The following is a 27,240-nucleotide window of genomic DNA, read 5'->3' as shown; positions in this document are numbered from 1 at the left end:
CGGCCTTACATCATTCCTGCCAGTATGTTTTCTTCTGTTGGTCCCTGGGCAAGTTTCCAGATGGTAACCATAACTTACAGCTTGATGGGACCTTTGGTGTATTCCCTGGCAGAACTCAAGAGTGTGAGGACAGGAAGCACAAAATCCTACAGTGAATAATTAATGGCCACTCCTTGGTTTTTGGACCATGTATCTTTCCTACTGGGACAAAGCACCATACAGGGGTCTCTGGTTTGATAAGTGTACCCCATCCTTTCAGAGTGTTTTCTCCACACTGACACTTCAGTTGCACATTTAGAAGGCTAGTCTAGCATTCTAAGAGGCTGTCTGCCTCTGAGTAGTACAGTATATGTCATGATAGCGGAGCCCCTGGTCATTGGCCCACTCTCATACATCCTTTTCTGTGAAGTGGGTTCCCTAAATTAGATGCTATGTTGAGTGTGATCCCATGCCTGTGGATCAGGCATTCTATTAGCCACTGGATAGCAGTAGTGGCTAAAGTTCTACAGGCAAAGAATGTAAATTCATGCCCAGAATAACTGTCTATCCTTGTAGGTCAAACCAGGGTGGAAATGGGGCAATCTAATCAACTAACCAATTGAATCCTTTAGGAAATACCACCATATCAGAGACTTGGTGTTGGTCAAGCTGGATATTCAGAGGAAGCAGTGGTTAGATCAGTTTTGATAAGTAGGAATCCATGTTGTTGGACCCATTTGTAGCTGCTGTCTCTGCCACTATGGCCACTTCATTTGGGTGCCCATCATGCCAGTTTTCTGAAGTGGCTGATAATCGAGGCTGGCCAATGTCAAATGCATGAGTAATTTTGTCTACTTTGTCGTTCAGTGCCTTTTCCATAGAGGATGGTTTCTAGCAGACAACGGGTGGTACAAAAATCTTCACACCTTGTGCCCACTCCTGTATGTCCATCAGCATTCCTCTCTCCTAGATCTCCTTGTCTCTTATGTTCCTGTTCATTTCCTTCTAGACAGCAATGGTCAGGCCATTGACCATAGCCCAGAAATCTTCATCTATTCTTACGTAAGGTTACTCCTCTTTCCACACAAAATGGATGACCAAGCAGGCTGCCTATAGTGCTGCCTTTAGGAAGATTTAACTTTCACTTTACTTTTTCAAGACCAATTCCGAATGTGCCTGTAATTCAGCCACTGCCCATATTTTACTTGCACCCATATAGTGAGGCAATCCATCTACATGTCAAGCTCAGGCTTTTTCCTACCTTTTACTTGGTGACACAGGAATTCCCATACGAATACGAGGGACACTAGTGTAACCATGGTGGGCGACATGTGGTCTGGGCTACTTTCTCCTTCCCAGTAGGCTGTGTCTGGGTCTGTTTGATATTACGACTTGGTTCGTCCAACAGAATTCAGCTCATGATGGGCAGTTTCAGACATATGGTCAGTATGTGTTCCATAATCAAGCGTTCTGTGTTTACTAGAGCCCAGTAACACAAGAGATACTTTTCGAAGAGTGAATGATTCTCTACTATGTCTGACTTAACTTCAGAATCACAGGGGTCTGTTTTGTTTTTTCCCCTGGAGCTTGCCCTGAGTTGCACATTGTACCATTTTCAACACTGTAGGCTCCACTGGATCTTCCAACAGTGCAAAGTACTATATGGGCCAGATGGTGGGACTGATTGCCTCACAGCCTCAGCCTTGCTATGGCACCACTGCTTGCTCCTCCATTTTTGTGTTTTTGTTCATATTTTGTTTTTTTAATTTTAGATATCAAGCAGCAACATTGTTGGCTGCCAATTCCTTCTGCCTCTAAGGGTGTTATACTCTACTAACCATTTCCACAACTCTGCAGGTTAAATCCTTTGACTGTCTCTCCAAATTCACCCATCACTATGACAATTAAAACCACCTAATGCTGGTAATTAAGAGCCATCACCTCGCTTCTGTTACTTAGAGGGCATATGGGCATGGATGTTAGAGAGCACAGCTTTGTAACTGCCACTCCTACCATCATTCCTGGCCTGTGAAGAACCATCACTGAGCTTCTTCCTTATTCCAGTGCCCCTCCTACCAGCACATTCCTGATGGCCTTGGTGAAGGGTATGTCCTCTTGACTCTTCCGTTCCTTATGTAACATGTACGTTCAGCACGCTCACTTCCCTCGGCCTTATTATTCCCTCTTCTACTAACTGCCAGGGCAATATTGGCCCTTTTATTTTTCTGAGGCGGCCATTATTTTTCACAGGCCTCTAAAAGCCACCTCAGTAGCATGTTTGCCCTGTCACTTGGAGTTCTTGCCAGGATGTTAAATTCCATGTCTTTAGAAAGTGCATCTAAGCCAAAGAACTCTTGCTTATCCAGCTATATGTCTGGTCCCCTTGATCAAACACCCTCAAAATCCAATCCAAGTGGTCCTCCCTTTGCCCTTGCCAGAATATGTCAGCTAGTTCTTGCAATTTGTTAAGTGTAGAGTCTCTTCCCTCCCTTATCAGGCCTAGCACACTCCTTACCAGGTTATGTTGAAATTTGACCCTAGTTATTGTCCTAGCAGCCAGAAGAATTGGGGCAACTCCTGAGGGGGTGACTATTACCTGGTGAGAGAGAAGCTTCTGTATCATCTTCCACTCCAGTGAGGTGGGGGTGTTAACTCTCACTAAGGAAATAACAAGCTATCTTTGCAAGCCCAGAGAGTCCAGGGTTGACCAAAAGGATGAATAGTCCTCAAGGCCATCCATTCGGATTTCCCTGTCCCATTTTTCAGGTTAGGTTTTTCCCACCAGGACCCTCTTCTTTGCACAACAAACCTGTCTTGACTGAATATTCAAATATGTCTGGAGCTCTGTGCCTTGTTAAGAACCCTCAGTCTCTCATTATCCATCTGAAGGATGTTCTACTTTGCTATCTTTGTATGTATCATTTCCCTCTCCCCTGTTTTTCAAATGTCTGCATCATTACACCTGCATTTTGTTCCACTGGGACATTTTCCCAGGTCATCATTGGTGAAATCTTTAGCAATTGAGCTGCTACATTGTGCCATACTATCTATGCCCCACATACTAACCAGGTGGTGGGTGTGCCAGTCCCACATCTTCATCTTACTGCTCATTTGTTCAGATCAGTTTTGATACCACTTGTACTTCCAAGAAGTAGACACCAAGATGGGATTAAACATGTAAGTATTTTGTTAGAGAAAACACTTTTTTGAGATAAATCAGGTGAGGGAAACACTTAGCACCTTAAGGCCACAATGTAAGAGAGAGAGGGAGGGTAATGTTCTTGACAATTGATGTTGTCTAAGGAAGTTTCAGCAAGGGCTTTAGGAAGTCTTCAAGCCAAATTCAGTTATCAGAGGAGTCCCATGTCTCCCGGGAGTGGGCATCACTTAATATCCTTGCCACTCTGTGATTGGCTGGGAAGTGTGGCCTCAGTGCAAATGGCATAGTGAACGTCACAGTGCAGCAGTGCAGGCCCTTGGTCAATTACACTTCCCGTCATGGGAAGTACACAGGGCATCGTCTCATGGCTTTCACGCAGAGACAGGTGTTTGCTTCTAAACTTCTTTCCCATTCCCCTTCTCCATTTTCCTCCTTGTTGATTATAATTTATGAACTTAGAGATTGTCTTTGGATTATTTCCCCTAATATAAATAAAAGGAAACAGCAAGGGATTTCTAGTCAGAAGGACCTGGGTTAAATTACTACCATACTGAAGCATGACTTGAGGACAAATTTGATGACACCTCCGGTTCGCAATTTCCCCATTTAAAAAATAGTAAAGCAGCCATATTGTGTTGAGAATGAAGGAAACCAGGTTTGTAACTAGACATAATATTATGTACTAACTGATTTGTTCATTGTTTCTCTCCCTTTCCCTCTCCCCCAGCTCCATGCACCTTCCACTGGGATGTGAGATTCAGGAGTCCCAGGGGCATGTCTGAATCTCTCACTACTACATGTCACCAGCACCAGAACTATGCCTGCCACCTAGTAGGCACTTGAACAGTATTTGTTAAGTAGATGAATTAACTTGTATAGCTTGGTATTTGAGATATTGTAGGTCTCCAAAGCATGACATTCTCATTTTCCCCCAGAGTCTGAATGACTACATTTCTTCCTGTGTATTTTATTGTTTCCCATGTACAAATCAAGATTGAATTATCTGATAGAAAAGAATTTAAGAAAATGGTGTAAGAAATTTCCATGACGGTCAGAGATTTCTGAGACCATTTTAACAGTGCTGTGAAAAGAACGTGGATCAATCACAGTAATAATTTGAGGAGGGGTATTTTAGAATTTAATCAAAATATTTATAATTTTACACTATAGGTGAATATTAGGATTATTGTTGACAGAGAAGCTTTTATTTCTAACACATATTTTTAACTTGCTTCACCATCCAACAAATACTGCATTTCAGGCACTGTGTTAGACTAGAAATAAGCTTACACACATTAGAAGTCAAGTTGGCTCTCTAAGTACTTCTGGCAAGTTGTCTTAAATACTAAACTAGAAAAAGACAAATCATTATTAGAATTCCGTTCCTGACACAGAACTCTCCTTTATTTGATATAAGTGTATGTTGTTGTGCCTGGCCTTCCGGCATGCCCAAGGCCCTGGTTTTTCAAAGAACTGTGAACTTTCTCTCAGTAGTATATCAGGCACAAGAGTATATCTTAGCAATAGTAAACAAGTTCCCATCAAGTGTGTGCTCTAATACAGAGTTTGAGCAGAAAGAAAAGCAGGCTAGCATTGTAGATTGTGAAACCCACTGAGCAGGGACCATGTCTAATTCTGTGTTCAGCACTCGATTTTTAAATGAAAGAAAAATGAAACAATTTCTTTTCTGACTATTGGAGTTTCTCATTTGAGAAAAAATAAGGTTTTCACCAAAGGTTAGTAGAAGACTACACAGCAGGAGTTTGAGACAATATAAAACATGTAAGTTTTTGTGTAATAATTATTCACTTCAGACCTGATTGGTTTAACATATTTAATACCTTCCCTTATAAATACATAAGAAGTGTTATCAAAATTTTTATTCATCTTAAAACTAAAGAGACAAATGTGCTTTAGGATTGTTAACTGTATTTATCAATTTAAACCTTGCTTGGAGCTTAAAGTTTTATTTTCTTCTTGTTTTATTGAGATACAAATGACATACAGTACTGTAAAATTTTAAAGTGTATAGCGTGATCTGACTTACATACATCAGAGAATGATTATCACAATAAGTTTAGTGAACATCCATCATCTCATATAGATACAAAATTAAAGAAACAGAAAAAAAGTTTTTCCTTGTGATAAGAACTCAAAATTTACTCTCTTAACAATTTTCATATATAGCATACAGAACTGATAATTGTATTTATCATGTTGTAACCTACATCCTTAGTACTTATTTATCTTATAACTGGAAATTTGTAACTTTTAACTGTGTTCATCCACTTCCCCCATCTCCCATACTACCCTCCCTCCCCTTCTGGTAACCAGTCTGATCTCTTTTTCTATGAGTTTGTTTGTTTGTTTGTTTTTGAAATTTAATTGACCTACAACGCTATGTTAGTTCCTGTTACACAAAATAGTGATTCAATAGTCTATACATTTTACAGTGATCATCAGGGTAAGTCTGGTTATGATATGTCATCATACAAAGATATTACATAGTTACTGACTATATGCCCCACAATGTACCTTGCATATCTGTGACTCATTTGTTTTGCAATTGGCAGTTTGTACTTCTTAATCCCCTCACCTATTTCTTTTCTCACCCCACTCTCCTCCCCTCTGGTAACCTATTTGTTCTCTGTATCTATAACTCTTTCTGTTTTGTTATATTTGTTCATTTGTTTTGTTTTTTTAGATTTACATGTGAGTGAAATCATACAGTATTTGTCTTTATCTGTCTGACTTATTTTACTTACCATCATACCCTCTCGGTCCATCCATGTTGTTGCAAATGGCAAGGTTTCATTCTTTTCGTGGCTGAGTAATAGTCCATTGTGTGTGTATATATTACTTCCATATCTTGGCTACTACAAAAAATGTAGAGGTACATGTATTTTTTCTTATTAGTTTTCTTTTCATTTTCTTTGGATAAATACCCAGGAGTGGAATTGCTGGATTATATGGTAGTTTTATTTTGAATTTTTTGTGGAATCTCCATACTGTTTTCCATTGTGACTACGCTGATTTACATTCCTAACAACAGTGTACAAGGGTTCCCTTTTCTCCATAACCTCTTCAAATTTGTTATTTGTTGTTCTTTTGATAATAGTCATTCTGACAGGTGTGAGGTGATATCTCATTGTGGTTTTGATTTCCATTTCCCTCATGATCAATAATGTTGAACATCTTTTCATGTGTCTGTAAGCCATCTGTATGTCTTCTTTGGAAAAATGTCCATTCAGATCCTCTGCTCATTTTTTAAACCTGTTTGTTTTTTTGATGTTGAGTTATATGAGTTCTTTGTATATTTTGGATATTAGTCCCTTACCATATATATCATTTGCAAATATTTTCTCCTATTCAGTAGGTGGTCTTTTCATTTTGTTGATGGTTTCCTTCACTGTGCAAAATCTTTTTAGTTTGATGTAGTTCCATTTGTTTATTTTTGCTTTTGTTTCTCTTGCCTGAGGAGATCTATCAAAAAAAAGCTACTAAGACCAACGTCAAAGAGCTCATTGCCTAGTTTTCCTTCCAGAAGCTTTCTGGTTTCAGGCCAGGTCTTACATTTAAGTCTTTAATCGATTTCAAATTTATTTTTTGTGCATGGTATGAGAGAGTGGTTGTCTAGTATGATTATTTTGCATGTAGTTGTCCAATTTTCCCAACATCATTTATTGAAGAAAGTTTTTAAAAAATTCTTTACTAAGTAGTAGGTTGTATATTTTTGTGGTGAATCTACAAGATTTTCCCAACGCTAAAACCCTTTTCTCAGGATAACACATTTTATTAAACTAGTTTTTAAAAGTATGCTTTAAAAAGACAACTTTTTATTAGTAATTTTCCATTGATTGTATATATTATAATTTGTTTATTCTTTCACCTGATAATAGACATTTGAGTTGTTTCCAGTTGTGGCTATAATAAATGATATTTTTCTAGTTCAGCCATCATGATTACTTGTATACATGTCTTTTTGTAGAGATATGTTTTCATTTCTTTTGGATAAATACTTAGGAATTAAAGTGCTGAGTCATATGGTAGGTGTTTCTTTAACTTTAGAAGAAACTCCAAATTGTTTTCTAAAGTGGCTAAACCATCTTATATTCTCATCGACAATGCATGAAATTTTGATTTCTTTCACTTCTTTACCAACACTTGATATCATGAATTTTTGCATTTATACCATTGTAGGGTGTAAATAATGGCATCCCATGCTGATACCTGCAACAACGTGGACAGAGCTCAAAGGCTTTAGGCTGAGTGAAATAATCATGCACAGGGGAGTATATACTGTGTGATTCCATATATGGAATTTTAGAAGGCAAATCTGATCTATAGTGACGTTAAGCACATCGATATTTGCTTGGTGGGAGGAATAGCGCTAAAGATTACCTGCAAAGCACATAAAACAAACTTATGAGGATCATGGAAATAGTCTTTATTTTTATTCACTAATTGCATCAGTGTAAATATTTGGCAGAATTTATCAAAATGTATACTTAAAATAGGTGCATTTAATTGTATGTAAGTTATACACTTGTAAAATTGAAATAATAAGAAACATATCAAACTTGATTTTGATTATTAGCATAAAGTCCTAAAGCTATCAACTTGCTGTTAGGAATACAAAGCATGTTAATAATGTGAAACAAGGGTATGGGCAATCTACATAAGCAAGCACTGTGCTTTCCAGGGAAGCATGTAAACACTTTCTGAATGTCCTGCATTTTGTCAGCCTCAGCTAAGTCCTTACACCTAGAGAGTAAAATTCTGTTCAGAAAGTCAGTTGGGTCAGGTTCTGATATTTCTAACTTGCCAAAATCTGAGTACTTGTTAATGATTATTAAATTAATAGATTTATTTTATAGAAAGCAATGCAAGGGAGAAGAGCATTTATCATTCCCCCACCTAAGGGCAATTATTGTTCACATTTTAGAGTATTCCTTCATCTTTAATGCAATTTTTACATGTCTCATATAATATGGTAAGTGCTATTTTGTCAGTGCATTTTTTACTCAATATTAAATCATTAACGTTTTCCCAAGTCATTAAACATTCCATAAACATAATTTTAATAACTGCATAATAGCTCATCATATGCCTGTACCATAATTAATGACTCCTCTTTTAATGGCATTTAAGGATTTTTTTCTAAATAGCAGGCACATTGCCTAGACCACTGAAAGTTCTCCAGAAATTTTGTTGAATGAATGAATGAGTCATAAACAATGTTATGAAGAACATCTTTGTGTCACAATTTTTATATTTTGTGAGAAACTTTAAGATAAATTCCCAGAACTAGAATCTAGAATGTCTGTGTCAAACATATAAAAAATATTAGGGGTACTGATTCATTTGTCAGAAGCTTTTAGCTTGGGAGAAAAGACAAAAATGATACTATATATGGGCCTTCAAAATTTAACTTAGACACATTTTAAAATTATTAAATGTATTTTAGAGAGTTATGGTTCATTTTTGACTGGATATTTCTCTTAATGGCGTTCTAGTATGATCAATTAAAGGTAAAACTTTGGCCATTCTTTTTTCTTTCTTCTTTAAAATAACCTCAAGGTAGTCCTATCTCTAAGAACATTTTGATTTTAGATCGTCTCTGATCCCACCACATTTATTTAAGTCTACTTTCTAAATTCAAGATTTTCTGTCTTGTTTATAGCTTCTTTTGCTGTTCTGCCATCACTGCCTTTTTTCATCCAGTTTGGTCAAGGTGTAAATTTGTTTCCACTCTGGGACTTGCCAAGTAGCAAGACACTAAGAAAACACAAAAGTAGTCTGTTGTGGTGATGGTGGCGGAGTTGACATGTTTTATATAGTGCTCTGCTCTATATTCAATTGCCCTGGTTTATTTTCCCAGTTAGCCTCAGGCATGAGCTGCAAGTACTTTCAGTGTTGACTCCTTTTTGCATGTATTTTTCAAAGTTAAACTTTCTCACGAAGGAAATGAGCAGGTCTTGGGCCTTCCTGAACACATTTCAGGTCCTATTCATCAAGCTGGCTATAAAAGCAAGAGATCATCATGGCTGATGATCTGGCTCTAAGGCTGAGAATAACTCCAAGCTGGCCCCTGCTCCTGCCTATTCTGACCTGATTTCAGCCCTTGGTGGGAGGGGCTCTGCCTAATACAGTGATATGAAGCTGGAAAAAAGATTGTCTTGCCATCTTGCTGCTAGGGCATTGATCCTTGAAAAGTTCTTAATTTCTTTATGTCTTTTCTGGTTTCTTCATTTCCAGTTCTCTTCTTTCTTTGTAATTTGAGGCAGTTGCTTAACATAAAAATATTGTAGTTTATTTTCAGAAGACTGCTTTCCTGGGAGAGAAATCATCTTTTTAACACTAATTTTAACACTACTTAAATTATGTCATACACCTTACATAAGTCATGCTTAGGACTTTATGTCTATATGACCAAAATAACCAGACCAGTATATTTTCTTGATAGTTTAGCCATTATAAAAACTAAACCCATACACTGCGTACATAGTCTGCCTGGATGACTTTTGCAAAGATGAGTCTGGAAAAAGTAAATAAAATGATCAGTGCAACTGATTAAGGGGCAGCATCTCAATATCTTCTATTTGTTTCAATTTGGGAAGGAACATTTCTTCTTTTACTTCTTTGAATAGAATTCATAAATTTCCATTCTATTGAAAATTTAAAATTTTAATGAAGATTTATAAAACTTATAGGAAAAAACTGGCTCACTGTTTCTTTCTGGGTTAAGGGTTAAAACTGAGGTACCAAATCTGAATGCTCTTACAGAAAGTCTCAAATATTTTCCAAGATCTTATTGCTGACATGTGACAGAGAATAAGGCTGTGATATCTTAAAACCCAATTTAAAGCTTTTTAGACTAATCAATACTGCTCTTCAATTAAAAAAAAATGCATTTCTCTACATTAGAAATTAGGTGAGAGATAATGTCTAAGTGGTTAGTCCAAAAGTATGGCACGATTCCCTGGGCAGCTGCCCATTTCCTTGACTCCATTGCTATGCGCTTCAGGAGGGTGTGTCAATGCTGCAGGCTGAGTAAGGGTCAAGGATTTGGGGAAAACAGGTGTCGCTCAGACCATTTTATTTGACAGTAGTGAGCACTCAGTTCACTGATCCAGTGGAAGGAAAACAGGCCCAACAGTGCAAGCTGTACATGTGACATTTTTTGCCCTCCTTTCTGTATTCATTTCCTTTTTGATTCACATGGAATCTTTTATTTTTCAACAACATGGAGGAATGCCTATTGCTTCTGGGCCTTAGAAGTCAAAAGATACCGTAGAATTTTGAAATTTCAAGACAGGATGAAACATTATAGTAGGCCAGTGTTGGGGTGATTTGGTGATAAATTCCAGCTACTGTCAAGAGGTATAAATAATGTGTGCAGATGATTTAGACAATGAAATGGCTTTTTTTTTTTTTTTTGGTTTAATATGCTTTGGCTTTAATTTTCCTGCAAACATGAAGTAGACACAATATTTTATTTTTTCATTTGAATTCTCTTTTATTTTTTTCACTTTCCTTTGATTTTTATTTCTCTTTCTTTCTCTATCTTTCACACTCAGGCTCACTTGTGCATGTGCACACGTGCACACACACACACACACACAAAGTCGCATTTCCCTCTTTGAATAAAGGAGACGGTTTTATATAATTTTTCAGGATTTTTATTTTTGAGTATTATTACTCTTAAAAGTTGGGCACATTTTACAATATTCTTTGAAAAATAGCTACGTCATCTTTCTACCTGATGCTTACTACACAAAATTAGAATATTTTTAATTCCAGCTTTTTACTGTATTTTTAAATTCCTTTTAAAGTAATAATCCTCTATAAAGATACTATCAGGAGGCATTAAGTGACATTAAATAATTTTGTAAAATATCATAAAAAGTAGACATTTCTCTAGATACTCCTAATACTATTTTATAGCTTATTTAGTTGCCATCCTTCTAATACTCTAGAGTATTTATGAAGACAACTGGGAATTAATTTACCAAGTATTGAGTTTGAACCCACTGTAGCATATTATATTGCTTTAGCAGTACCAGTATAAATGAAAAAAAAAGTTAAAGAGTGTATCAAGATGCAAATGGATGTTAAAAGAAATATGAAATGTACTGTTAAGAAATGGTAATATTATGAATATCTGTTGGTATATTCTAGCAAATAAAAGAACGTGTTTTTTATAAATGCAGTAGACACATTTAATCCACACCTGCCAAATTCAGGCTTGAACAGGTAAGGGAAAAACTAAAGGCAATGAATATAGATTTTTTATATTTATAAGGAAATGTTATATGGATCAATTTGTAAGCTTGCTTCTTTTTTTTTTTTTTTTTTTTTTTTTTTTGGTAAAATGAGAAATACCAATTGTTATCCATAAAACAGGCTTTACTTTTACGTTTGACATTTGGTTCATAAATGTTTCTTTGTTTCCCTTTTCAGGCTCAATTTTCCTACATAATTAAGACTTTGCAGCTTGAGGAATGCCAAGAACCACATCTGCACTGAAATCAATCATCTGTTTGGTAAGTGCAGCACAAAACATTTGATAAATATTTTTTTATCTGTAGTAAACTCCAATGTTCATGGTTTATCTATGATTTTATTGAAGACTCTTAAGAAAATTTCTAAGCATCACTTAGGATTATTTTGTACAAACTGCATTGTATTCTGGCAAGGTAGAGGACCTGCTTTTATGCACATGTTTAGTCTATTGTGTTTAAACTGAGGAAGTCTAAAATGCTGCCATTCTTCAACAAAAAACCAGAAAGACTGAAAATACATGCCTTTGTATAATCCGTTTGAATCTGGCACTTTAACTTTTCATCAAACTCAAATTCAAAGCAAAATACTTCTAATTGATCATATTGAAAACTTAAACCTCACTTGTCTTAGTCTGGTCTAACTGCTGTAACAGAATGCCATAGACCAGGTAGCTTATAAACAGCAGAAATGTGTTTCTCATGGTCTGGGGGCTGGGAAGTTCACGGCTAAGGTGCTGGCCGTTTTGCTGTCTGGTAAGGAAGGGTTCGTAAACAATCGGCTTCTCACTATGTCCTCACTTGGCGGAGGGACAAGGAGATCGCTGAGGTCTCTTTTATAAGGGTCCGAATCCCTTTCATGAGAGCTCCTCCCTCATGACCTAATCACCTTCCAAAGACCCTGCTTCCAAATATTGGGGATTGGATTTTAACATGTGAATTTGAAGGGACACAAACGCTCAGCCTGTATATCACTCTCTGTTGATACTTCTTTCATCACTTTATTTTATGAAGATTAGGAATTTAGAAGCTCAGGACATTTTACTTCAACTGTTCACCCAATCTTCCTTAGAGAGGAAGAACTTCCCAAACATCTAAGTATTTTCTTGTTATATTTGCCCTTTGGCCTCTCTTTTGCCCTTTCACATTTTTTGTTGACATCTTTCTTTTTTTTTTTTTTTGCTAAAGGCTGAAAAATAAAATGGACTGCAATTTGAATCTTTGATAATATGACCAAATGTATAAAATTCCCCAGTATATTATTGTCACTAGCTAAATCTTTACAAAAATGGTGACAAAGCAGTGACAAAAGTATAAAAAACAGTTAGAAATACTGTGAAGAAATTAATCGAAGAAATTATAATACAGAAATAAAGTATGGGAGAACAAAAGGTTGAGAAAGAGAAAACACGGCAGAATGTACAAGAATTAATATTGAGTACTAATCATTTACTCAGTATTTATTGAACAGCTACTTCATCCTAAAAGCTGATCTATTTCTGTGATTGGCCACTAGTCACTTTGTAGTGAGTGCATGGCATTGGGCTGAGGATACAGCAGTAACTAGAACCAAAGAAGGAGAGCCTGCCCTCATGGAGCTCACACTCTAAATAAGGAAAATGAATGGAATAAGTAAAATATATAATAAATAATAAGGAAAATAATAAATCAAATAATAAGTAAAATAGCTATTAAAGAAAATAAGTGAAATACATAGTATGTTAGAGAGTGATAAGTGCAGTGAAAACCCAGAGTAGTGATACAGGAAGTAGGTCGTGTGCGTGTGTGTGTGTGTGTGTGTACAATTGTAGATAAAGTGTCGAGGGAATTGCTCACTGAGAAGGTGACAGGTAACTAAAGACCTGAAGGAAAGGAGAAAACAAGTCACATGAATATTAAAGTAGAGCATTAAAGGCAGAGTAGGGAGCATTGAATTCGAAGGCATTGAATTGGGAGCATGCCGGGTTTATTTGAGGAATAAAAGATACTAGTGTGGTTAGAGATGTGATGAGCTGTGTTGGCAAGGGAGAAAATTTAGGTGACAAGGTCAAAGAGGTAACAGGGATTCAGAACAGACAGGACCTTATACATTATGAGGTCTTTGGCATTCACTGTAAGTAGGAAAGGGAAATTTGAGCATAAAAATGCGAGTTTATTTTACCCTTTCATGAATTTCCTCTGGCTGTAGTTAGGCATAAACTATAGGGAGCAAATGAGAGAACAAAAGAAGAGCTGAAAGTTTTTATAATAATCTAGATGGGAGATAATGGTGGTTTGATTTGAGGTAGCAATGGATGTGAAAACTGTCACTTATTACTGATAGCTGAAATACAGCGGATAACAAGAGTTGACCACTGGATTTGGCAAAATAGAGTTCTTTGGTGATTCAGTTTTGGTGTAGTGGATAGTGGCAAAAGCTTCTTTGGAGTGTGTTTAAATGGAAATGGAAGGACAAAGTGAGAGATGTCTTCAAAGAAGGAATTTTGCTGCAAAAGGAAGCAGAGAAATTGGGCAGAAACTGGAAGGGAAATGGAGCCCAGAGATGAGAGAGCTGTAGAGAAAAGAAGATGAGTGATACCAGAGAAAGGAAAGAGTTGTTTCAGTGATGTGATAGATTATGTCCTGTGTGATGCAATCCATGGGCAAATGGAGGAGTTGGCCTTACATGGTGGTAAGGATAACTTATCCAGATAGAAGGAAAGGCAAAATATAGAGGCACAGAAGCAGGTTGCTAGAATTATGAAGAAAATGGGATAAGCTTGTGGAAATTCTCTTCTACAGGTTTCTACTTTCTCAGTCATGCTGAGAGTAAACATGAGGAGGGAAATACTGGAGATTGCAGGAGGAGGGGGTGTGAGTAAATCATCATTCTAGGTGGTGGAAAGAGTGAATGAAAATACAGTCCCATTTGAACACTCAGGACACAATTGAGGTTTGTGATTATAAGTGAAAGTGAGTTCAGAAAGCATCGTGTGTTTCTGTGTGTATTTCTCCAGTTGCATTCAATACAAATGTACCTGCCAGAATAGGCAGAGGTGAATTTAACCAGGTAGGGTGTCTTGCCATCCAGGACAGTTGATTAAAAGAGAAGGCGAGGGAGTTGGTAATGTATGTGCGAAAGTATAACTGACTGAGGAAGTCCGCTGTGTAAGGAGGAAAGTGGGGACATAAGGGTGGTTAGGACCATGAAAATCTGGTAGAATCAATGGATATAGGTCCCCCAGGGTCAAGGGTTGTTGAAAATGGGGTTTAAGAGAGTGAACCGAAAACATTAGATGTGGTAATTATAGATCGGCAAAATAAACATGAAGTTACAGAAGAGAACAGGTGGAATTTTCACAAAGTTTAAAGAGAAGATAAAAATCATATCTTTGTTGAGATTCATGAAAATTCCAGTTCAGTAGTTTGTTTTGAATGCAGGATCCAAGAAATTGTACAGAATTTAATTGTGCTACTCGATACTGAGCTCCTTCAAAAGGACTGCTAAATGCACTAGTAATCTACCATAGATCTATTTTTAATCATTTTTTCATAAAGCATTTTAGAAGCATTAATATAACTTTTTGAGGGTGACATCATTTTTATCACATCTAAGTTTATTTTACATGCCTTAAAATTATCCCTTTCAAGCTTCAATACCCATTTGTTATATACATATATTCATGTTGTGTCTATGTCTCTGTATGTGTGTGTGTATATATATAGGGATTAGGGGCACTGACCCTCTGTGCAGTAGAAAATACAAGTATAATTTTATAGTCAACCCTCTCTATGTATCTGTGGTTCCACATCCAGGGATTCAACTAACCAAGGATCAGATAGCACTGTAGTATTTACTATTGAAAAAAATCTGCATTTACGTGAAGCTGCCCAGTTGAAACCTATGTTGTTCAAGGGTCAATTATCTATATAGGTAGATATATAGATATGTATCTTTTATGATTGATAGTCCTTTATAACATTAATTCTGAAACTCATAGTCATATACTGAAACATCTTTAAAAGTATATGTTCCCATAAAATAATCTTTTTTATCTACTTTCATCTGCTTATGGTGGCCCATTTTTGTGCTCTGTTCATTTTCCATCCTTCACATGTGTTTTGTAAGGTTTTAATAATGAGAATCTAACATTTGTTTTTGGCTATTAAAGCCAACATGTAGGTCCTCTGTTTTTAGGGAACTTGAATATGAAGTCACTTTGTTATGCTATAAATGTCAACAGAAAAACAGGTTTCTGTAAGCAATGTTAAAATTATTTTTTCTATATTGTTTTAATTGTACTAAAATCCTATTTCTTCTATGTACATCACCTTAAAAAAAATCTCTTTAGAATTTTCAAGTTTCACAGGGAGGAGGGAACTTAGATCACCTGGTTTGGCATTTACATACTTTGCATGAGATGATAATGAATGTTATCTTTGTTGTATACTCTATTTTCTTGTAAGACAGTCAGGAAATATATTATCATGTTAAAAATTCTGGGAAATCCTATAGTAAAGAAATCTGACCAAATTTGACATAGCTTTTCCCAAACTTATTTGATATCAAAATATTACCCATTTTTCTTTTTTCCTGAACACCTATTAATGTCTCATTGAATGAATCCTTCTCAGAACAGTCTGAGAAATGTTATTCTCTCTATAAATGAGTAAACAGAGACATGATATATTGATAGAGTTTTCCTAAAGTTATATGGCTATTAGCAGAAAGGATCAGAACTAATTTGGACTCCCAACTAAGTGCTCTTTTTTCTTGCCATTTGTCTTCTGGTACTTTCTTATCTCCAGTGCTGTGCTGAGCCATGTTGGATCCTGAGGCAAAAGAAAAAAATCTGTTAACACTAATCTTATCTTTATTTAAAATGTTGATATTTTGTTTTCCATTGATTTATTTGCATACATTCTAATTTAAAAATATATTGATTAAAATATTATGTATCTTGATTACTGAGTTTTTTGTTGCCCCTTATATTTTGTGCTTGGGAGAATTCATTTGCCTCACTTACCCTTGGCTTGGATTATCCCAGCAGAACTATGTGTATCTCCATGATGAGTTAGTTAAGTCCCCACATCAAAACCCAACCTTTCATGACTCCCATTCTTCACATTTAGATAGAAGTGTACCTACTATCCTCTGCCCTCTTATTCCTGGGAATAATAGTGTCTTTCCAAGTTTTGGTATATTAATTTATAAATACCATGTCGATTATTACACACTTTCTGAAAGTCTGAGTTTTTAATTAAATTACAACTAACAATCCAAATCTTCCATTAGCCAGTTCTTATGTACAAGGGAATAAACTTGGTGCTGAAATTACCTCTACTAGTTCCACCTCATGAAAATGTGTATTCATTAGCTCAGTGAACTCTAATACTATAGTGTTTCCCAAGTACGTTTCAGAGAAGGGGATGTTAAGAAGTTCAGGGGAGAAAAAATGTAATGAAATTAGCTGGGGAGATAAAAGATCTGAAGGAAACGAAAGAGGGTCATTATTACAGGACTTCTCAGAGCCTTTAATATGCTAATACCCTTCAGGAATATGCAAAAAAAACCTCATAGAATGCAGTGTTTCTTAAACACATCTGACTGCAGAATCTTTATATATATATATGTATATATATATTTGTGTGTCTAAATGTGTGTGAGCTTTTGCAAGGGACATCTGTCATATTGTTTCACAGATATCTTTGGAAAGTACATCTCTAATAGACTAGTCAAGCTAGGATTTTGTTTTATAGAAAGTACTTTTCAGATGGTTTGTAATTCGACGTTCAATGAAACCACTTTGTTCTCTAGTAATGGTTCATTTATCCCAAAGCTCAGTCAGGATTCTTCTTGTGCGTGAGAGAAATATTGAAAATTAATTAACAGTTTTACCAAATGGCAATATATGAGAATAGATTTTACTTTTCTGATTAACATGTCCACCTTTTCAGCTAAGTGTTTTTTGTAACTCTCAGGTAGCTGTTATCCACTTAATGAAAGAGGCCCGCCTAATCAATCATATTTGGAACAGCTTCCATGTTCACCCCTATTCTCAGGTACTTCTGACCTGTTTACTTCAGAAGAAATCTTGAAAATTTTTGAAAATCTAATTCTCCTTTCCTGTTACACCTCTATTGTTTTCCATATATAATGCATTCCTTTTCATCTGGCCATCCCTGAGGCCTGGAATAACTCTTATTTTGCTTTTTGTTCTTACACTTAGAGATGCTGACAAAAATAACTTCTTGACCCGCCCCCTACCCTGTACCCAATTACTAATTGAAAAAAATTAATACTGATCTGTTGAAAATGTAATGTGAAGTCTAAACTTGGTATTCCTGAAAATTAATTTGAAAATAATTTTACATTTTGGAGAAATTTTGGATATATTGTGGTAATAGTGCTTTCAACTGCAGACAAAGATCGGATACTGATCACAGTTAAAAATCATTGCCTCTACCTCCCTCACCGTCTCCTTTGTTTTCAGTGTGGACACTTAGATAACATGTCAAGTCTGTAATGATAACTATCTTCCAACAGTATCACAACTACCCAGAACACGCCCAGGCTTATTTGCATACATTAGTTTTCATCTCTGAGCATCCCGTTGACAGTCCATTCATTGGCCACACACGTGGACTCTATTTGGATTAGAAAGTAATTTTCTCATCTTTAGCAGTCTTAATTTAAGAGTTTGAGTTTTTCAAAATGAAAGAGGTAATTGTTGTTTATAAAATATTATGATGGCACCGATTCTGTAGCAACTAAAAACATTCCGGTGTTTGCTGCAAGGCATGAGGAGACAGTGACACAGCTCATTTCCTCAGCCGAGCTCTCTTTGCTGCCTTGTACAACACTTATTTCAAAGCACGCCACAGCTTAAAACTGTCGTGATCCCCATTAATATAAAATCATTGACCCCTGCTCCTGCTGGTGCGACTAAATTACATTCTGCTGCTCAGCGGCAGCCGCACATGGGGCCAGCGCTTGTAGTCATCGCCAGGTGCCTTGATGCCAGCGCAGCCCCTCCTACGCCCAGGGTTTGCCTTTAATGAGGATTAGGCACCTTCAAAGATCTAGGAGGACCCACTCCCAGGATGGAAGCCTTTCTAATGGCATCTGGGCTTATCGTAGGCAGTAATTTAGCATCTCAGAGGAGACTGGAGAGAGATTCATTTCTCGCCTCTAAGAAATTGCAAGAAGTGTGATTTTGTGATAGACTTTTTTTCCCTCTCCACCAGCACAAATCCAAGAGCATTATGCTTAACCATATCATGTCTTTGTGAAACCTGGGAAGTGGGCATGGTAAAACAATATTCCAAATTATGATATATCTCAGGTGGGGAAATTCCTCTTTGACAGTGTTATTATGGGATGTGCTATTAACAAGACTAAACCGACTCACAGATGCCCCACATTCATTTCATCTTTGTATTTTGGGTGGTGGAATGTCTTTTCAAATGGACTGATAACCTGATCCCGAGTGTGGTCTGTTTTCTCCCTGTGTGGTCTCTTTTACATCAGCTTCCAACCTCTTAGGCCTGCCTTTCCACGCGGTACCTTGCTCTCTCAGAGTGAGGCCATCAGGGGTCTGAACCTTCCTACAGGAAGTTTGGAATTTACAGGAATGTGCTCTGTGCCGCGACAGACAGCAATCATCTTGCCTTGATTGTCAAGGAACAAAGCAGGAGAGTCAGGTAGTGAAATGCATAAAATAGTCATTGAATACAAAAAACATAATTTCAGTATTCAAACTCCCCCCTTACATAAACCTCAGGAAAATGAAAAAAGTGATTAAAAATTACTCACACATATGGTATTGAAATAAGTGTGATCATGTGAATGTGTATACATATATTCACACAATTATTCGCAGTATGTTTAGTTCTTTATATAACAAACTGTTACTCAATAAAAAGCTCAGAAACAACTTATCATCAGAGTAAAAGCTGGTATTTGAAGTATTATTTGTGGAAGAAATCGGATGTTTTTGTCTGGTGAGGGAAGGAATCTATGTATTAAAGTAAAACTGAAGTTAATCCAGGAAAATTTGAACACTTACAGATCAGCTGATTCTCTCTCTGTTTTTTATTTTTAGTTGTGAGACCAAATCGTGACATTTTCTCAATCTAGTAATCTTCAACAAGGTTGTAGTTGTTAAATTTATTTTGGTAAGAAACTGCCTTAACTCAGACTGTGTGCACTCAGTAACCAGTCAGTGGTATAAAACGGGACAGAGTTTAATCACTACTGTGCTGGCCACACTGACTGCACAGACGTTGTCTGAATTTTCTACTCTATGATTCCTATCAGAAGAAAAAAATTAAGCTTTATGGCCATAGGGAGTATCTGCAGAGAGCTCTCACTGACTGCAGAGAGGTTAAATGGTCTACACTGCTTAATTATAAAATTTAAAAAATACTCTTTGTTGATAAAAGTCCATTTTAAATGAAAATGCAATAATAATAAGGAGCCAACAACAATAAGGAAAAGTATAAAAATTTCTGAGGATTGAATTTATCTCTGTGATAGATAAATAAATATAAATGATATACATAAAAGTAACTCTGTTCACTGTACTTTTCAACAGACTTAGTTTTGGTTTCTGAAATTATTTTTTTCCCTGAGCTTTAATTGTTTCATGAAATTCAGTATCTGCATTAACAACTTGCTCCTGAAAACTGATACCCAAACAGAGGGCTTTCTTTCCAGAAGGGTGTCCTAACCTCAGTCACACTTCTGCTAATTTGGCCTTTCTCTTAATCTCCGAAGAACTTGCTGAACAGAAGTGAAACTATGCACGTGCTAATGGCTCGCGCTCTGCAAACTCCCCTCTCTCCCCGAGAGTGTCTGGTGTGCAAAGCTGAGCTGGAACAAAGATACACTAATTATTCCCCATTAATTTGTCTGCTTGAATGGTCCTAAATACCAGAGTGATTAATTAGCACAAGGCAGCCGGGGCAGGATGTCACACCCTTCTCTGCGTTTAAGTGTCGGCAAGGTTGTGCTCAAGTGTTGACAACAGCATATCTTTAATTTTCTCCAAGAAGAAAAGTTTAGTCAGTACAATTAATTTGAGCTTGGCTGGTTTGCAGGAATAAATGTAACATGTGGAATGATATTACTGCTGTATAGGCATTTTTTTTTTTAACCTCCTTAGGGTACAGTAAAACTTTTTGGCAACTCCATTATTGAATAGTGTATTTCTATAATTGATTCAGTTTTGTTTAATTACTTTTGTGTATTTTGTGGCAAAAAAACATGGATCATAAAATAGAAATTATATTCCTAATAGGCTAGGATGGATATAGATGAATGCTTAGATAAGAATTAGAAGCAGATAAAGAATGACATTAAATTTGGTATCCTTTTAATGTATGCAGTTTTCTCTCAGGGAGTAAAATGTACATCAATGTCATAAAAATAATTTGAGCAACTTAACCCCTAAAAGATATAAATCAATGTACTGAAAAATATATAACTGAAAAGTTGCTTATTTGACCTAATTTTTTTTTTAGAAGCGGGTTTTGCTGAGATTTTAAGCTTTGTGAACAATATTTTGCCTAGATTAGTCTCGTAACTAGTAATATATATAAATCACTTGTAAGGAATAATAGCGTAATAGGTGATGTTTAACTCTTTCATTATACTCTGTATTTTTTTTATTTGTCAGAGTGGTTTTCACAAGAAAATAGTTTAACTCCATTTTAAAGCAATTATATACTGTTTAGAGAAATGAAATGAATCAAATAAAGTAGCTGTTTGCTTGTACTGTGTTCCCTCTGTTTTTAAGATTGAACTACAAACATAATTCTGGAATAGAAACATAATACTATATAATTAGGAAGTAGTGTGTTTCATTTGTTACATTATATTTCTTGGCTGTTACTGAAATTTTAAATTAATTCATTTTGCTATGGGCATGCTGTTTTGTTTTGTTTTGTTTTCAAACAGTGGGAAGAAAAAAAAAAATAACAGAGAGTACCACGCAGCCGGCAGCGTGGATGCTCTCATCTTTTCTTTCACAGTCTTCCTCAAGCTCTATACAAACCCAAAAGGCTATTCAGCAGCAGGGGTGGGAGCACCGAGGGAGGGACGGGGTCACCTCTCCCATCTCTCCATGTATCTCATTGTTCATCACTTGTCAGTTTATTTCCCACACACCCTCTGCAGCCCCTCTGCGCCTCATCCTGGCTGCTGGGTCCATGACCTTCATGACATTGTTCTCCCTTCCTCCGCTCCCCACATCTACAGTCTTGTTTTGTTTTTTAATTTTTCCCAGACTGGGATTGCTATAAGACTGTCACTCTGGCCATATAGGGTTGTAGAAAATATTTGTCTGAACAACTAAGCGTAAAACAAAAGTGTCTCAGTACACCAATCCCTGGCTCCCACCGTGTCTTATTCTTGCCCTGCGTCCACTCTAGCACCTCCAACTTCTCTACAAGTTTTCACAGTGGTTATTGACTTTCCACTGAAGCAGCATGTGCGGTAAAGAAAGCACAGTCCCCAGGCTGGAAGTTTTACTTCCATTTGTAGTTATACTACTCATTAATTGTGCAATTTAAGTGGGAAAAAAAAAATCACTTAACCTATTTTGACTCATCTGTGAAGATGTAGATGAAATGAGAAACATGATTTTTCCTCCACTTTGTTTAGCAGTCTGTTTCTCTGGGTAAAACTGTGTTTTCTTGAATGCTTCATAGTTTATGAAATAGTTGCCATATTTGCCATATCTATGGCAGGGCATAAAATTATTGGCGATGTTTATACTTGGCCAAAATGAGGTAAGTCTCATTCATGAGTTTTGCCACTTTTCTCCTCTGCCTCAGCAGATGAACCTGGAAAGAGCTTAAAGGGAGGTGGGCCTTTTTTATAGCAGAAGAGAGAACTGCTTTCACTGAAATATCTTTGAGACATGTTTATATCTTTAAAGAGAGAAGAACAACTAAGAAGCTATAGTCAAACCTAAAAACCGTCAACCCCTTGCCTCCCTGTATGTGTGTGTTGCTTCCCACATCAAGAGATGGAGTCTAGTTCTCCTCTTCTTGAATCTTGCCTGGATTTAGTGACTTGCCTTTTCCCATGGATGCAGCAAAGTGATGTCCTGGGATTTTCAAACTAGGTCACAAGAAGCTTTGCAGTTTCCCTGACTCACTTGGTGTATTTGCACTTATGATGCTTCCTCTAAGAACCTGTAAGAAGCTACATGAGAAAGCTACGTGGACAGGCCACGTGTGTGCGCTCTGGCCAACAGCGCTAGCTGAGCTCCCGTGTGACACCCAGCATGAACCGACCACCACCTTGGATGTCCAGCCCAATCAAGCATTCACACGGCACCAGTACCAGCCACTATTTGTTTGCAACCCCATGAGAAACCCCAAGTGAAAATCATCCAGCTGAATCCAATTGATCCACAGAAATATGAGAGATGATAATAAAGTATTCCTTTAAGCCACTAAGACTGGGGACGATTTGTTATATAGACAAATAATGAAATGGCAAAGCTACGTATTAGCATAATTTAAACTTTGTACATCACAGTGGCAAATCAAGACAAAATTCACAGCTAAAACTTGAATAATTGAGCTAGGAATTGTATTTGTGTATATCAGCTATCTTCATGCATCCATTCATCCATCCATCAATTGGCTACCATGAGCTGGAATTTTTGCTTATTATACACATGAAGAATTTTTAAAAACAAAATAGTTTTATAATTAGTTAGTTCCTCTATTATATTGATTTAGAAATGTGCATTATCAAAATAATTTTTACAAATAAATGAAATTAAAAATATATGTGTTTCAAGAAGCCATTATGGATCATTTTAAGAACTAAGGTGATACCAGATTTTGAACTGTGATGATTTATTCTTAACTCTATATTACACTTGTTCCTAAGAACAAGAATTCCCTCAGTAGAGATTTTAGTTTTGTCAGTGTTTCTCACATTCTAGTGAGAAGTTGAATGGAAAACTCTGACTAGCTTTTAGGACAATGACATTTATTTCCTCCAAATTCCTTGATAAAATCATCCTAATATTGGCATTACTCTTGGTCTTTTAAAAAGATCAGTGTCAACGCCATCTCATGTGCTGTGGACAACACTGGTCACACAAATCATACCTTTTGGAAAAAAGGAGATGAAAACAATTTAATTTATGAACTTGACTTTTTCAGAAAATACACATTTTTCCTCTTGCTCCTTGCCTTTGGCCTTCTTTGACAGTTCCATCTGCTTTTCTTTATCACCTTTGTGGGCTTGTTCCCTGCTGGACCTTAAGTTACAAAACTCAGAGTGGAAATAGTTTATCAAAGCAGCCTGTATGTCTTAGAAAGTGGAAGTGGCAGAGGGTGGAATGTTCAGTATTTGGACACCCAGCAGCTGTTAATACCTAAAGCAATGACACACTTCCCCCAGTTTCTCTTTAGTGAGTACTTGGCTGCTTAGAGCCTAGGAGAGGAAGAGAGATAGAAAGTGATTTTGTTTGGGAAAAAATAAATAAATAAATTAAGGCCCAGTGGAGCTCACCCCATGCTGAAAGCAGCAGTGAGTTGTGTAGATGACAACTGTGCTCAGTATAACCAGCCAGACCTCTTGAACACTTACTAACATCCAGGAATTCCTTCTTCCTTCCCTCCGAGGTGTTAACATTGTTATGATATAAATAGGAGAATTGCCCAAGTAATGAAAACTTTCCTCTCTTCTGACAGAAGGTATTTTTGAAAAACATTCTCTTTCTTCTGTCCATTGAGAGGCCTTCACAATCACTATTTTCATGTCTAGTATCAAATTGAAACTAGTATTTGTAAACCTTGATTCACCTGCAGCCTCTAAATGTAAAGCCAGTTTAGTATCAGAGACTCTGAAATATCAGTCCAAGGTCAGATGCCAGGCAGTCACATTGAAATCACCTAGAGAGTGTGTTAAGAATGTGGAATTCTAGACCCCCCACCCCTGCAGGAATGGGACCTGAGAGTCTGCCATTGCTCTTATCCACCACCACACGTGGCTGTGCCCCAGCTGTGGTCCGTGGAACTGTAGTGCCTTGAGATGCTCTGTAAAACATTCTATCCTAGAGAGACACAGCACACATGATCATATTAAAGTCTTAGAGATTTAACTTGGCTTAACCAAGTATTTCCAGACTTACTTGGACCTTCAGAACATTTTTTGACATAGTATTCCATGGAGCACACTTTGAGAAAAGGAAGTTTAGAGACACACTGAGATGCTCCTGCAATTAAAACTAAGCAAATCAGAACTTTCTCTGCTTTGCAAAATTTGTATTTTCTCCTATACTCATAATGTGTCTTGTAAGCTTGCCATTTTTTTTCTTTCCAATGTCTTCTCTCTGCTATAAACGAATAAATGTTTCCTAGGATAAAAATGTTTAAAAATTAGAAATCACCTTAAAATTCTATGTGTGCCTGATATGCTCAGTTTTTTACAAGGAACATATGTATTGCTCATTAATTCAAAAATCGAATTCTAAGAATTTACAAAGGTAGAGTCAAAATATTCCACTATAAAGTAAATAGTTACTAGAACTGCTCACCATATCCTGGCTTATGTTATAATTAGTTATGTTCATGAATTTTCCCTCACTGGACTCCAAGCTACTTAATGGAAAATGGATATCTTGCTCACCTTGCCATGTTCAAATGCCTTTGTTGAGTAGTGTTGATTCCTGAAACCAGGTTTCTCCTAAGTGGTGGTGTCGTACGGATGCTGTTTAATGTTCTGATTCACATGCTTTAGGAGTTTGCTGACCTTACCAGGTTTCTGTGTTTCATTTTGTTTTAAAAAGATAAGTAATAATTTCATCCTCAACTTGTATACTGGAAACATCAATAGCCAACATCAGCTCATCATCTACTTCAGCAAAAAAACCTGATCTCTCGTATCTTTGATAAGCTCCCGGAGGACAGGGATCGTATTTTTCCTTCTTTTTGTCTCTCGTAGACCTACAATACTGTTTCGCATAAAAGCATTCAAGAAGAAGTTGTGGAGTGGATATGAATAATCATAATGGGAAAATGTCGAGCAACCTCTGACCATTACTTCTTCTTCAACATAATGTTTTTTCTAAAAAGCAAAATCCTAGACTTAACGTTTAAGGCAGCGCTGGTGCCAACCGTGGGCGGCTTTCTGCACTAGATGGATTTGCCCTGTTTGCTTGTTTCTGTCCCCTGCTCTTGTACCTGCTCATTTCCAAGGCTCTGAATATTCAGCTTCTGTAGTTAAAAGTTAAATTTCAAAGATAATGAATTTCAAAGTGGGATTTTATTAACGGCAGCAATAAACAAGTGAGAGTTGCATTACACAGTGACAAAAGTTCTCCAGCTTCTCTGGGCCCTGGTGTTCCTAGATGAAGAGCCAAATGGAAATGTTCAATAAAACATGTGTGAGACTGCACAATGGAACAGTCCTTACATTTTACATCAAGCTACATCAGGGTCACGGGAGGTGTTTTATTAGCACAGTCAACAATAATATCGTGATTTTTTATTAGGAGGAAAAGATAGTGAGAGACTACTAATTATTTTTCAGCCTGAGGGGCATTTTTTTTCCTAAAATGAGTGTTAATTTGATCATTGTCGTGCAGTTCACAGATTTACATGAACTTATTTCACTGTGACACATGGTTAAGAGCCAGACTAAGATTGTTGCTTTATTAATGGTTTTCAGGAAATGTATTCAAAAGTGCTAACCGTGTGGGTGTGTGGGTGATATTGATAGCACTCGGAAGGTTGAATCCTTTCAGAAGTAGCTAGCCTGAAGCCCTTTCCACATGATATTTTCTTTGTTCATGCAGTGAGATGTTAAGCCTACAAGAATGAAATAAAATCCCAGTGAAATAAGGATGGTGTTGTCTCAGATATACAAGAGTGGCTTTTCTAGAAATGCTGCCTTTCTTGTTTCCCCCTTCCCCCAATGAGGCAGGCATTAGAGCCAGCGATTTTTCTGATTTTTCAAAACACTTGCTTCGGCATAATCAACAAAATACTGCACAATGCTTTTGTCATTAAATGTTATAGAATAAGCATAATCTACTAACCCTTACACTGATGATTCTTGCCAAGTGTATCTCTGAAGCTTACTTATTATGATTTTCTTTTTGATCTGCACATGTTGTATGAAACTGAAAACAAGGATCTTAAGCTAGTAGTGACCAGGCTTATTTTTATTTTATCTATCTTTTTAACAAACATCTTTAATTTGGTTAAGAAGGCTTACAAAAATCTTCTGCCCTGATACCATAAGAGATTCCACATCAGGCATATCTTTAATGCCTGAAAAAGTCGTCAAAAGGGGCAAAAGTTTAATATGTAGAAGGAGGGAACCTGGGATTCATTCTGCAGAATTTTCTATTTAATTTAAAATTGACTTGTTCTAAATAATTTAGTGCATTTGGAAAAAAATTCTGAATTGAACTCAGAAAATTGGCCATTTTTTTGACATAAGAATTTTACTTGAGAAAAAAAATCCCAATTTTTTAAGATAACAAATTTTAAAAGTGATATTACAAATATGAAAGTGATTTGTAAATTATGAAATGTATCCAGAGTTTAAGGGACTGTCCTTATTTAATGAACTATTAATCTGTATGTCAGCCATAAAGACCACTTGGTATCTATATATATTTTTAAATGATGAAAAACTACAGAAAATTTGTCATGTATCATTCACATAACAGCATAATCTTAAAAGAGGTATGGTGAGTGGATACCAATAAAAAAATTAATGTTAATGCCATGACAAATGTAATACAAAATTCATATTCTTAAGGCTATCCTCACTGTTAAAACTGCTTGATGTACCTGCTT

At 36.5% G+C, this 27,240-nt stretch overlaps 1 long non-coding RNA gene across 2 annotated transcripts in view; it reads left to right on the top strand.

Moving 5' to 3' along the window:
• Nucleotides 1–27,240, top strand: part of LOC106730361 — an 857,488-nt gene that overhangs the window by 648,127 nt on the left and 182,121 nt on the right. For both annotated transcript variants that reach the window (XR_004321732.1, XR_004321733.1), the window contains one exon: nt 11,603–11,685. This is a non-coding gene — a long non-coding RNA (uncharacterized LOC106730361). The remainder of the gene's footprint in view (nt 1–11,602; nt 11,686–27,240) is intronic.

The sequence above is a fragment of the Camelus ferus genome, chromosome 8 (assembly GCF_009834535.1).
Source record: "Camelus ferus isolate YT-003-E chromosome 8, BCGSAC_Cfer_1.0, whole genome shotgun sequence".
Classification (NCBI taxonomy): Eukaryota; Metazoa; Chordata; class Mammalia; order Artiodactyla; family Camelidae; genus Camelus; species Camelus ferus.
Note: the sequence above shows the minus strand (reverse complement) of the source record. Positions and strands in the feature narration are given on the sequence as shown.